This window comes from Benincasa hispida, chromosome 5 (genome assembly GCF_009727055.1).
Source record: "Benincasa hispida cultivar B227 chromosome 5, ASM972705v1, whole genome shotgun sequence".
Lineage (NCBI taxonomy): Eukaryota > Viridiplantae > Streptophyta > Magnoliopsida > Cucurbitales > Cucurbitaceae > Benincasa > Benincasa hispida.
This window is the reverse complement of record NC_052353.1, coordinates 34214046-34229228: the sequence shown is the minus strand read 5'-3', so window position 1 is coordinate 34229228 and position 15183 is coordinate 34214046. Positions and strand designations below refer to the sequence as shown.

Genomic DNA, 15183 nt, shown 5'->3' with positions numbered 1-15183 from the left:
GTGAGAGTGGCTAGATTGCCAACTCAACATGCCTACCTTTTTGGGGACTTGTCTGATTTAGGTGCTGGGAACTCAATTACACAAGATGAAATTCACTCCTTCCCCAAAGCAGGGGTAAGAAGATAGATTGCTCCCTTAAAGGTTGATTTCGGGGCTTAAACATAATGGCCAAAACTTTTCTTTGGAAGAGAGGACTCAGTCATAGTAGAAGTATGACTTATGTTCATTAGAGAGATCGATGGTATTTAAGGAGTTAGATGTAACTACAGGGGCATAACGGTTATTGACAGAGCTGTACTTACGAGTAATCTGTGAAGGGTTGTAGTACTGTTGATTAGTTAAGATGGACACATAATATATCTGTAGTAAGAAGAGTTCAACTGTCGGTCTTTAGTGGAGTGCTTGGCAGTTAATGAATGGTGGATCCCGTGGCTAAAGAGTTTAGTCAGTTATTCATGTACTGTTGGAGCTTCGAGCTACAGGTCCTCAATGGATTCAAGTTGAGAATCAGTTCTTGGTGTTGATTTGAAATGTTCAAATTGACAAGAGGTAATTCGATTATATATGATATGATCGGTATGGTGTATGAGATACATCAAGTGGAGGGTTAATGTAAATGAGATTTACATTAAGTGCTATGGAATAGAAAAAGAATTATGGTTTATATGTTTCATTAGATGAAATATTAAAACTATAGGTTATAAATATATTATGGTAAGCTAGTTATCATTTATATTTATAATAATATTAATTATTGGATAATTATCTATTTTTCTCTAATAACCATTTGAATGGGAGGTTATTGGTGGTTTCATGATAACTGTGAGTTAAAAGGAAAAATGTTTTCCTAATTTTAGTAAGAAAATATATGCAATGTTGTTTTGAGATTTCAATCTCGGAAAATACTCACGGAGAAGTTGTAAGTAAATTAGATTTCTAAGCGACAACTTGAAGTTAGCTAAACGATCGTGGAGTGTTAGTAAGCGACAGACACTCAACTAAACGATGAGCTAAACGACCACAGAGCTTTTGCTAGACGATCGCATAGAATTTCCTAAACGATTGGGCATCGACCTATACGATAGGTTGTTCCATCTCCCATTTGCTCAATCGTTTACACGATTGTGGTTCCTCTGGTTTTTTTTGCCTAAAACCAAGTCCATATAGAGCCCACCCTCTCGATTCTCACACCGAGAATACAAGGGTAACCTTCTTAGTGGTGTCATATTCAACTCAAAACTGTCGAGGTTCTGTAGAGGCCGTTCGTGGTGTTCGGGGTGTTCTTGACCTTGATGATCGCTTAGTTCGAGTGCGTGATGTTCATGCAGTGTAGCGGTCGTGTTGGATGAGCGTTCGTGTGTTGCTGTGATTGAGCGTTCGTGATCAAGGATCTAGAAGATGAGTCTACAAAGGTTTGTTATTTCTTGTCCTTTATCTATAGTATAACATGCTGTAATTTCTATATTTCGCATAACCGTATGTTTCCATTTGTGATTGTAATTGTAATGTTCATATACGATTAATATTTGGAAAGATGATTATGCTACTCATGGAAATCCTCGTGTTCGATTTCCTTTAGTTGGGATTGGTGTCCTAATTCTCCCGGAGTCTCGGAGTTTATAAACTATACACATTGTTATGAATAAAATAAGAGTTATTTTATTTGGAATTTACTCATATTCAATAAACAAAGCTCCATGGTTATTTTATGTAAACATAAGCATGTATATAAGATATACAAGTGAATCACGGCTTAAGTGATAACCTAAAAAAGTCTATAGTATAAGGATTAAAGAGGGATATTTGATCCTGGTGACACTACGGATATGACCCCTTTGTAGAGGTTTGCAAGTGTTGAGAACTACTACAAATGGTAGATCCTGACCATTCATGTAGAGACATGCGAGCGGGGGTGTCCTATATAAAGAGTTTGTATAAGACTGGACCATGAGATGATTCGTCTCTGTATGTAACGCCGTTGATACTTGAGACTTACATCTCACCTAAATGACCATAGGTGACATGACCTCAATCCTGAGTGTTTTGGGAACTCCTACCTTTGAGGGCAGTCCTTTGATTAGTATGGGTGAGAGTGGCCTGATTGCCAACTCAACATGCCTACCTTTTTGAGGACTTGTCTGATTTGGGAGCTGGGAACTCAATTACATAAGATGAAATTCACTTCTTCCCCAAAACAGGGGTAAGTAGATAGATTGCTCCCTTAAAGGCTGATTCTGGGTCTTGAACATAGTGGTCACACGACAGTTTACGATGATTTGAGATTTTCCATTATGGGAAAGATTTCTCACGGAAAGGCTATTAAATGAATGAGATTCACTAAACGATAGCTGAAGAGAGACTATACAATCGTGGAATGACACTACATGACAGCTCACTCAGCTGTCTGATAGCTAAACGATTGCGGAGCATTTGCTAAACGATCGCAGAGCTTCTTCTAAACAATTGGGCATCGTTTATACGATAGACTTTTTCATCTCTCACTTGCTCAATCGGTTACACGATTGTTCTTCCTCCAGTCTCGTCCTCTAACCAAGTCCACATAGAGGCCACACTTCTGGATTCTCACATCGAGAATACCAAGGTAGCCATTGTGGTGGTTTCGTACTCAACTCAATATAGTTCGAGGTTTTTGGCGGCTGTTCGTTGAGTTCGCAATGTTCGTGTGGTGGTTGCTGATTGATTGTAATCTTGGAGATCGCTGAGTTCAAGTGTTCGTGAGTTGTAGTCTTGGAGATTGAATGAGCGTCCGTGATCAAGGGAGATTGAAGATGAGTCTTCAAAGGTATGTATAATTTTATCCCTTGATCTTATATAAAGCATGCTGTAATTTCGTATTGTGTATAATCTGTATGTTTCCGTTTCTTGATTGTAATTGTTAATTTTCAAATACGAATGAAATTTGGAACGATCATTCTACTGCTCATGAAAATCCTTATGTCCGATTTCCTTCATTTATATCTCCACATAAAGTCCAAGTATTCATGGAAATAGCCAAGGGTTCGTAGTTTGTTGGATTTAGAGTTATTAAACAATCAACAACACTTGTCTGAATAAACTTCATATATGTTTACTGTTTACAAAACTACGAGTTTTAGGACATATAACTCAACAACACTGCGATCAAATCTTATAGCTTTGAAAAAAAAATATTGACGAATCTTGCGTTTACAAGAAAATCGTTAACAAAACTGTCGTTTTTCTTGTTTTGTATGTTGATGATATTCTACTCATTGGGAATGAAGTAGAATTTCTAGCTGATGCTAAGAGATGTTTGGCTATGCAATTCCAAATGAAAGATTTGGGAGAAGCACAATATGTTCTTGAGATCCAAATAGTTCGGAATCGCAAGAACAAAACATTAGCACTATCTCAAGCATCTTATATAGACAAGATGTTGTCTAGATATAAAATGCAAAATTCCAAGAAAGGAATGTTGCCTTTCGACATGGAATTCATCTATCTAAGGAACAAAGTCCTAAGACACCTCAAGAGGTTGAGGATATGAAATGAATTCCATATGCATTACCAGTAGGGAGTTTAATGTATGCAATGTTGTATACTCGTTCCGATATATGCTATGTCGTTGGAATAATCAGCAGGTTTCAGTCCAATCCTAGATATGATCATTGGACTTCTGTTAAGAACATTCTCAAGTATCTTTGTTGAACGAGAAATTACATGCTCGTGTATGGTACTAAGGATTTGATCCTTACTGGATATGTTGTTTCTGGTTTCCAAACTGATATTGATTCTAGAAAATCGACTTTGGGGTAAGTGTTCACTCTAAATGGAAGAGTTGTTGTGTGAAGAAGCATAAAGCAAAGTTGTATAGAAGACTCCACAATGGAAGCTGAGTATGTAGCTGTAAGTGAAGCAGCAAAAGAAGCAGTATGGCTAAAAAAGTTCCTGACTGACCTGGAAATAATTCCTAATATGCACCTGTCTATCACCCTTTATTGTGACAACAGTGGAGCAGTTACAAATTCAAAGGAGCCTCAAAGCCATAAACGAGGAAAGCATATCAAGCGGAAGTACCATCTCATCAGGGAGATTGTACACAGAGGAGACGTGATCGTCACGCAGATAGACTCACAAGACAACTTAGCTGATCCATTTATGAAGGCCCTCTTGGCTAAAGTGTTCGAGGGGCCCCTAGTAGGATTAGGTCTACAAGATATTTATCACTAGGACAAGTGGGGGAATATATGGGTATTTAATGCCTTAGTTTATTGTATTTATACTTTTTGTTCTCTTAGTGTAACTCAACATTGTATATATTTGTATATATTGATCCACTGGAGTTTTAGTCCAAGTGGGAGTATTGTTGGGTTTTATGTCCTAAAACTTACAGTTTGTAAAATTAAACATATTCTATTATCAATAAAAGATGTTATTCAACATTTCTTCAATAAAGATATTGAATCTATTTATTGCATTCATAGAGTCTACATCCAATAAACTAAGATCCATGACTATTACATGAATACTTGAACTTTATGTAGAGATATAAAGATGGATCAAATTCAAGTAAATAGCCAAAAAGGTCTATAGTACGTGATTAAGGTTGGGTACCTTATTCTGATAATGCTATCGGATTCGGCTTACTCTGTAGCTGTTATAAGTTGTTGTAAAGATACTACAAACGAAATGATCCAAATTTGTTCATGTATTAACATAAAGAGTGAGGGTGTCCTATGCAATGAGTTTGCATAAGATCATACCAAGAAATAAGTCGCTTTTACTTTTTAACGTTGTTTACTATTTAAGACTGACCATTTTGCTTAGATGATCTAGATAACTCGATCTTAATCCTGAGCTAACTATGAACTCCCGTTTATTTGGAATTATCCTTAGATTTGCATAGGTGAAGGTTGACTCAACATCGCGGGCTCAATAAGCCTCCCATTTCAGGGGTAAGACCAGGTAGATAGCTGGGGATATAAGGTGCAAGATGGAATTCATGCCTACCTGATTTAGGGATAGGAGAAAGGTTATTCTCTTAATTACTGAATCCAGGTCTTGAACAAGGGGCCCCACCCTCTCACTGGCTCGAGAGGGATCCGGTTTAGTGATTGGATCATAAACCAATTGTTCATTAGAGGACCAGTTGGAACTTAAGGAATGAGACAAAATATCGAGGGTAAAACAACACATTGACCCAGTCAGTATTAAAAACAACCTGTGAAAGGTCGACTTACTAGTTATGGTTATATCGTGTGGACATAAATATATCTACAGTGAGGAGAGTGCAACTATCGAGCTCTATCGAGCTATAGTGGTGTGACTCGATAGTTAATGAATACTGATTAATTTGGTCTAAAGAGTTTAGCCAATTAATAGTAATCGTTGGAGCTCATGATCGGTAGGTCCATAAGGTCCCTCTACTAGCTCGTAAAATATGAACATCTTGAATTATTAAATTGAGTGAATTTGGAATGACATCAATTTGAATTCTTCAAATTGAATTTCAATTTGACAATGTTCAAATGAAATTAGGATTTTTGAGTTTGAATTAGTTCAAAATCAAATTAGGGTTTGCTTAATTATATTCAATATAATTAATGTTTAATTTGTTGAAATTAAACGAAATTGGAGAGTTAATAATATTTAAATATTGATTAAAATATCAATTACATGAATAGGATTCATGTTTGAATTTAGTGTGTGATTAATTTGATATTTGAGATTAAATTAATTAATTACTTATGTTTAATTAATTAAAAATAAAATTAATTTCCATTTTTAAATTCAATTTGAAAAATTGGATTTTGCAATTTTAGATTTTATTAATTGAGAATTAATTAAATCAAATTTTGATTAATTTTAGAATTAATTAAAAAAATTGAAAAATTTGGAAATTAAACTTTAAAGTGGGTTTTCCCCACATTTGAAGCAAGTAGGATGTGTCCTACTCATAATTTCACACAAATCCCACTTAAATCTACTTCAATTCTCAACTAGCTGTTGGCCTTGATGAAGAACTTAAGTGGTTGCATGTTAAGGATTATTAAAAGTTCCTAAGTTGAAGAAGAAAGGTAACTTCTGCAGTCTTCTTCTTCTTCCTCTTGAAACCCACAAAATACCTTCAACAAATTCACTCAAATTTGAGTTCCACCACTCAAATTCAAGACTGAGAATTGTAGAGAAGATCTTTTGGTGGTTCACGGTTGATTTGGAGCTGAATTGGAGCGAATAACAACTTGGAATTTGAAGAATTCATCAAGAGGTATGTAACATGAAACCCACTTGTGTTTTTCTGAAAATAGGTGCTTTAAAACTCAAATTAAATGCAATTAGAGTGCTTATTGATTCTATTTGCTTCCATTGCATACTAGTGTATCCTTTCAATTAAACCGATAAAAGATCAAACTTAGATTTCTAATCTCATTAGAAATGTGATCTTAGGTCTATCTCAATCATATTTTAAAACAATTTAAAAAAATAATTATAGCCTAAGGTTTGCATGCAACTCTTTGTTATTGATTTTAATTCTAATTTCATTTAGTTATAATAATTATAAATAAATGAAACAATTAAAAACCAACCATTTCATGCTAGACATACTTTAGTTAATTATAACATTTATAAATTAACCTAAGGTAATGTCATGCTTCATGCAATTTTCATTCGTTACTAATATATAACAATTATATAACTAATTAATGAATCATGCTATAGCACTTTCCATACATCCATTCAACCATATATTATAACAATTATAATATAAATGATGCACGGATATGCTATAATGCATGCATACATATACTATAACATTTATACTATATGATGCATGAGCATGCTTTGTGTAATTTAAATCATGCATATTCATATATTATAATACTTATAATATAAAATGATGCATGAACATAATGAAGGAAATCAGACACAAGGATTTCCATGAGCAACGGTATGATCTTTCCAAATTTCAATCATATATGAACATTACAATTACAATCACAAACGAAAACATACGGTTATGCATTAAACAGAAATTACAACATGCTTTACTACTTGATCAAGGGAAGGAATGAACAAACCTTTGAAGACTCATCTTCGAGTTCCTTGATCATGAACACTCGATCACAGCAACACACACACGTTTGTCCAATACGACCGTTACACTGTACGATCACAGGCACTCGAACTAAGCGTTCGTTAAGGTCACGAACACCCCGAACACCACGAATGGCCTCCACAGAACCTCGACAGTGTCAAGTTGAGTATGACACCACCAACAAGGTTACGTCAGTATTCTAGGTGTGAGAATCCAGAGTATGGGCTCTGTGTGGACTTGGTTTGAGGAAAAAAACCAGAGGAAGAACAATCGTATAAACGATTGAGCAAGTGGGAGATGAAACAACCTATCGTATAGGTCGATGCCCAATCATTTAGTAAAAGTTATGCGATTATCTAGCAAAAGCTATACGATTGTTTAGCTCATCGTCTAGCTGAGTGTTTATCATGTAAGAATACTCCACGATCGTTTAGCTAACTCCAAGCAGTCGTTTAGTAAATCTAGTCTACTTGAAAACTCTCCGTGAGTGATTTCCGAGAGTGGAAAATCTCAAATTCACAATTTTTCAAATCTTACTAAAATTAGGAAAACATTTTCCCTTTATCTCACGGTTACCATGAAACCACCAATAACCTCCCACTCAATTGGTTATTAGAGAAAAAGAGATAATTATCCAATAATTAATATTATTATATGTATAAATGATAACCAACTTATCATACTATATTTAGAACCTATAGTTTTAATATTTCATCTCATGAAACATACAAACCATAACTCTTTTTCTATTCCATGATACTTAATGTAAATCTCATTTACTTTAACCTTCCACTTGATGTAACTCATATACCATAGCAATCATATCATATATAATCGAATTACCTCTGGTCAATTTGAACATTTCAAATCAACACCAAGAACTGATCCTCAACTTGAATCCATTGAGCTATCAAGGGGACCTTATGGACCTGTAGCTCGAAGCTCCAATGGTACGTGAATAATTGACTAAACTCTTTAACCATGGGAACTACCATCCGTTAACTGCCAGGCACTCCACTAAAGATCAACAACTGAACTCTCTTTACAGATGTATCATGTGTCCATCTTAAACAATCAACAGTGTGATAACCCTTCACAGATCGCTCATAAGTACAGCTTGGCCAATAACCATTATGCCCTCGTAGTTATATCTAACTCCTTAAATACCATTGATCTCTATAATGAACATAATTCATAGTCCTACTATGACTGAGTCCTCTCTTCCAAAGAGAAGCTGTGGCCACTATGTTCAAGCCACAGAATCAGCCTTTAAGGAAGCAATCTATCTACTTACTGCTGCTTCGAGAAAGAAGTGAATTCTATCTTGTGTAACTGAGTTCCCAGCTCCCAAATCAGATAAGTCCCCAAAAAGGTAGGCATGTTGAGTTGGCAATCTGGCCACTCTCACCCATACTAATCAAAGGACCGCCCTCAAAGGCAGGAGTTCCTAAAACACTCAGGATTGAGGTCATGTCACCTATGGTCGTTTAGGTGAGATGTAAGTCTCCAGTATCCACGGTGTTATATACAGAGTCTAGTCATCTCGTGGTCCGGTCTTATACAAACTCTTTGTATATGACACCTTCGCTTGCATGTCTCCACATGAATAGTTAGGATCTACCATCTGTAGTAGTTTACAACACTTTAATAATAATGACCTCAATCATAATAATAATAATAAGAACAACAACAACAACAACAACAACAACAAACCTCTACAAAGCGGGATACATCAGTAGTGACACAAGGATCAGGTATCTCAATTTAATCCTTATACTACAGACCTATTTAGGTTATCACTTAAGGCAAATCCATTTGTATATCACATATACATGCTTAAATTTGTTGACTTTTTGGCTCTTAATCTCAAATTAATTAATTTTAATTAATTAATTAATCAATGTTTTGATGATAACAAACACAATTTTTAATTACTGAAAATCTTAGTGTTTTAATATGTCCATAGCGTAGAGCTCGGACGATTCCAACACCTCTTGAATCACTCAAATTGGAGCTAAAACGAAGACGATATGACCGAAATAAATCTATAGAGAAAATACCGTGGTGGATGACGTGGCATAACCAGACCATTTGCATATAGACATGTGGCAACATATTGGTTGAATGGTGGATTATTAAGAGATTAACATATGATGGACTTTTGATTTTTGGATTGATTTAAAATAAAAAAATTGAAATTAAAAAGAAATTTAAAAGGAAAATAAATTTAATATTATTTTATGTTTGTGTCTAACGGCTAGTTTTTTACACATGGTATATTTTTTATTTTTGGATTGACTTTAAAGAAAATGAATTAAAAGGAAAATAAATTTAATATATTTATGTTTGTGTCTAATGGCTAGTTTTTGACACATGATATATTTTTTTTTATTTTTTTTGATTAATTTTAAAAAGAAAATGAATTTCAAAAGAAAAGGAATTTAATATTATATTTTATTTGTATCTAACGACTAGTTTAGTTTAAAATCTCCACCATTGATTTTTTTTTTCTAAAATCCAATGGTCCAAATTAATTGTGGTTTCTAAAAATTTTTCCATCTCTATATAAACCATCTTCCTCTCCAAATTTTAAACCAATAAATTTTACATTTCATAATCTTCCAAAACTCAAAAGTTTTATTGTTGCTCTCTCTAAGTTCCTAATTTTTTTTTCATCTTATTCTTGAGAGAGTGTTATTGTATTGTGAGGATAAATTTGTTGAGTGTTTAAACTTGTAAATCCACTCTAGTGAGAGTTGTATTGTGTTCTTAAAAAATTCCAACATTTGTAACGGTTTGATCCTAAACCGTGGAAAGGATCGGGTTTGCTCTTGAACCCGTAAAAGAAGCAGTGGTGTAACGGTTGGATTCTAATCCATGGAAAGAGTAGGAAAGATTTTATTCAAATTCCCAAGAGGCGCTTGGGGAGTGGAGTAGGTGGAGTTTGATCGAACCACTATAAAAATTACGGTGTCTTTTTCTCTAATTCTTTCCTTTTTATTTTTCAATTAATTTAAGTAATTTATTGTTTTGTTTAGTTTGTTCTTATTTATTTGCCAAAAATTTGATAGAATTAAATTATCACATTTTTTTCATCTATTTTGTTGCATAAATTGAATTTTTCTTATTATTTATAAAAAGTGTATTAATTAGTTTAATTGGGTTAATTTAGAAAAAAAAGTTTAATTAAACCCTATTCACCCCTCTAGGGTTACCATATCGATCCAAATTGGTATTTGTTCTTCTTGAAATATTTATTTCTTGATAAAATTAGATTTTTTTCGAGCTATGACAACTTTAGGTTTTATCCCTTTTACAGATAGTCAATCTATTACAAAGTCTCTTTTCTTTACTGGTACTAATTATAGTTATTGGAAAAATAGAATGAGATTTTTCTTGCTTTCTATTGATTATGATTTATGGGATATTGTTGAGGAAGGTTTTAAAATTCCAACAAAAGATGTTGATGGTGTATTCCAACACACAGAACACTTCTATATTTTTCTTTCTCAATCTCAATTGACCAACCTTAACAAGAAGAAGAAAACATTTTTCTTTTTATTCTCCTTGCCAAAAATAACTACGAACCACTAACGTGGGTGGAGAGAAAAGAATAGGAAGGGAGTTGTAACTCCCTTCCTTATTATTAAAATAATAATAATAATATAAATATAATATGATAACTAACTTATCATATTACATATATATTAAATTATATGTTATATCAAATATAACATATAACCTATAGTTTTAATATTGTATCACATACAATATAAACTATAGTTTCTTTTCTCTTTTACATGGTATTTAATATAAATCATATTTATATTAGATTTAACAACTATGAATCCAATTCATAGAAATTATATTTGAATCTCATTCAAATATTTATTTCCTCCCATTAAGCTATAATGTATCAAATACATTATGACAATTAACATATAATTGAAACAACTTAATTATATCATATATAATTAAATCACTTTATTAATTTGAACAATTCATATTAATCCAAAAATTGATTCTCAACTAAATCCCATTGAGCTACCAAGGGGACCTCATGGATCTATAGCTTGAACTACATGTATAATTAATTAAACTCTTTAATTACATTATTCACCATTTGTTAATTGGCGGACACTCCACTAAAGACTGACAGCTACACTCTTCGCACTACATATATATTTCTATGTCCACTGGATATAACCAATAAACAGTACGATGACATTTCACAAATCGCTCGTAAGTTCAGCTAGGTCAAATTACCGTTTTGCCCCTGTAGTTACATCTAACTCCTTGAGTACTATTGATCCCTCTAATGAACAATAGATCATAGTCCAACTATAACTAAGCCCCTCTAGAGCAAGGAGATGGTGTGGCGCCACATTGTTCAAGACCTGCAATCAATCCTTTAAGGGAGCAATTTATCTACTTACCCCTGCCTCAGGGAAGGAGTGAATTCCATATTGTGTAGCTGTGTTTCTAGCTCCTCAATCAGACAAATCCCCAAAATGGTAGGTTTGTTGAGTCGGCGATCTGACCACTCTCACCCATATAAATCAAAGGACCGCCTTCAAAGGCAGGAGTTCACAACTCACCATGTTACCTATGGTCATTCTGGTGAAATGTAAGTCTCTATTATGAACAGCGTTATATAACGAGACTAAACATTTCGTGGTCTGGTCTCATACAAACTCCTTTGTATAGAATATCCTCGCGCGCATGTCTATACATGAATGATCAGGATCAGATCATTTGTAGCACTTTACAACAATTGTAACACCTACAAAGCGGGTCATACTCATCAAGTCACCAGGATAAGGTACCCAGCCTTATCTATCTACTACAGACCATTTAGATTATCACTTAAACATGATCCACCCATATGTCCCTACATACATGTTTAAGTTACAAAAGATAACCTTGGATATTGATTTGTGATTAATGCAACTAAAATATCATATATTTTATAGACAATGAATAAAATATCATATATTTTATTAAATACATAATAAGTTTGTACAAAAATGTTTATAAACTATAGCATCCTACAAGATTTAAAGCATCAACTCCAACATCTCAGACGTCGGTCAACTCGTCGTTTTGTGTAGGTTTGTTTGCCGTTTAACTTGCCTTGCAGGTTTTTTCGCCATTCATCTCATTGTCATCGTGGATCTATAGATCTAGTCGTGGATTTTTCAGATCTGGTCGTCTATTTGCCCGATCTACTCGTGGGTCTTCCGATCCTGTCGTTGGCGTGGTGATTCCCAAAATTTTCGATCCAAGTCTTTCGATCTGGTGGTTGTGGGTTTTTGAAATCCGATCGTTCAAGCTCGCCGTGCAGGTTCATTTCCATCTTTCACTTATTATTCATAGTTACAACAAACATCCTTTCCTCTTTCTCCTTCTCTGAGGCTTTCAATTTTAAAACTCATTCTCCCACAGCGAAGGCATCAACGTAATTGGGAATTTCACATTGTTTACATTTTCTTGAAATCTCTCTATTTTTTTCTCTTTTTGATTTCTCCAATGATAAGGAAATCTTTGTATTCTCTGCAATTTCTCACCATTGCAGTCGGGCTTTAGAGCTGAACAATTATATAAATCAACAAATTTTTGCTTTTTCTTTTGCTTAATTCATTATATTGTTTGTTTTGAAAAGCAGAGACAATAAATGAATTTTTTTTGGGACAGATTTTTTACTAGGGAAGCAGTGACAATTATATAAATCAACAAGCTCAATTCATTATATTGTTTGTTTTGAAAAGCAGAGACAAGAAACATATTTTGTTTGGGACAGATTTTTCACGAGGGAAAAGATGAGAATTTATACATTGAAAGAGAGAAAGATTGGAAGGAAGAAGGCGAGTGATTTGGGTTCGGTTGGATTCAAAATCAAAACCCTTCATTTCCCCAATATATAACACTTCTTTTTGGATCTACATGTTATAAAAATATGTAACATACATTTGGTTGACTGGTATTTATAAACCATGACTAAAGTAGTTGTATGATTAAATGTGTTGAACTTTTGGATCAACTCTAGGCATGTACATTTTGCTGGAAGAAAATTGAGTAACTTTTATTTAGTTGGCTTATTTTGGTTTGAAGTTAAAAAAGGGGACATTTCAAAGAATCAATTGTGAAGGATGAAACTGGTTTATTAAGTTTGTATGAGGCATGCCATTTGAGAATGAAGGGATCAATGGTTTGGCATTTTTTCAGTCTGTCATTGTTATATGCTATTTGAGATTGTGATTTAATTGATTGGGGCCATTTTATTTATATTGAAATTGTTTGAAAAAAATGTTACTTGATCTTCTTTTTGGCATTATTTGTTTGTACTAAATTAGTAAGATTGGGGACTTCTCCTTTTATATAATTATTGCATGTTTTCTTAATATCGAGGTTCGAATTTAGGGTTGTCAAGCAATTCATTAACGAGTGTTATTCCATCATCCATCGATCATCTCTCACTTTTGCTTCATTTGTAAGTTGAATTGTAGCTGTGGCACAACAAGAGTTGACTTAACACTTTTTGCTGTGGTTATTTTATCATTTTCATTTCATTCACATGAATTTGTCAAAAAAAAAAAAAAAGAAGAAGAAGAGTCTTTGCTTCGAGATTTGTTCTTTAAGGTAGATTTATGTATTTCTTCAGCTTCTAATGATTTAGAGCTAGCTACCGGTTTGTTCAAACTTTCAATGGTTGAATGAGTCTGAAATCTAACAAGAAAATGTGATTGTATCCTTTTTTTTATGTGCTAGTTTCTTGTTATGGACACAATTACAATGATTTTGTATTGTCGGAATTTCTTTGATTTACAGGCATTTGATTAGATTTGTTTTGTTTTTAGGATTGTGTTTGGTGAATCTGATGGAAGAAATGCCTCAACTCACAGATCTGTTCGGGTTTTTTCCAGATTCTCTTTAGTTACTTCAAACTTTCATTCATTTAGAAAAATCCAATTGGAATTTGGAGAAATTTTCGCTTCGAACTATTTTCTCTCTTTTCGCTAATTTAGTTTGATTGTTTTTTCCATTTTACTTGTTGATTATCTTATTGCAGTGTTCAAATTTTTATGAGTTGATTTCGATTTCTTATCCTTCTTTATAAGATTTAAATGAAGTTGCAAGTTCGTTTACAAATTTTGAAGTTTTAGATTTATATTTTGATGTTATTTTTTTCCGACTCTTGCAAATCATGAATGTTATCATATTTTTCACAACTGTGTTGTTGATTGTGGTGTGATACCTAAAATTTTCTCAAGGTCCCAGTGGAAGGTTGGGTTTTGGCAATGGAGCTGGTAGCTATGGAAGGAGTAGCAACTCAAACCTTACTTAGAAAGTATCGTCTTATCAGCAATTCAATTAATTTTTAGTGGAATGAGTTAGCAACTTAATTGAAGAGACTGTTAGCCGTTTTTCTTTTCTTTTAGCTTATGGGAATATTATAAATCCAAGTTTGTTAGAACTACGACTTTGCAAGAATAAATTTTGTTATTCTTTTTGAGAGCTAACTATTATTCCTACCTTGTGAGCAAGATTGAGATTTAAATTTTTATGTTTGTTGAGATCTTAATATATAAAAACAATTAAGATTTTATTTTGTGTATGTCATTTTTAACGTCGTTTGTAACTCTTTGACCGACATTAAAAATGGATTGGACAATTTAAAAAACGAGACATTAAAAAAGAGACAATTATTGAAAAAATTTGGTAAAAAACCGACATTGAAGATGGTGTACAATGTCGGTTTTCAACCAATATTGAAGATAATTGATACTGAAATTTCACTCAGTTATAATGGCGGTTTAAAGCCGACATTAAAGTCCTTTAATAACATGATCTTCAATGTTGGTTTTCAACCGACATTAAATCTCTTTAATGTCAATTTTAAAACAACATTAAAGCCCAGTTTTGTAGTAGTATAGGTCCACATACACATCTTCAAATAAATCTTCATGTATAAACGCATTATTTACATCCAATTGAACTAATGGCCACTAATTTGAAACGGCTATAGTAAGCAATGTCTTGATAGTAACCATTTTGGCAACATGAGAGAATGTTTCGAAATAGTTGAGACATCATTTGGCAACAATGCA

The 15183-nt window shown here is 33.5% G+C and overlaps 1 long non-coding RNA gene across 1 annotated transcript; it reads left to right on the top strand.

Annotated features, from left to right (window-relative positions):
- The first annotated feature begins 12159 nt into the window (after nucleotides 1-12159).
- Nucleotides 12160-14595, top strand: LOC120077661. Its single transcript, XR_005481809.1, has 3 exons — nucleotides 12160-12419; nucleotides 13933-13987; nucleotides 14347-14595. It is a non-coding gene; the product is annotated as an uncharacterized LOC120077661 (long non-coding RNA).
- The last annotated feature ends 588 nt before the right edge of the window (nucleotides 14596-15183 follow it).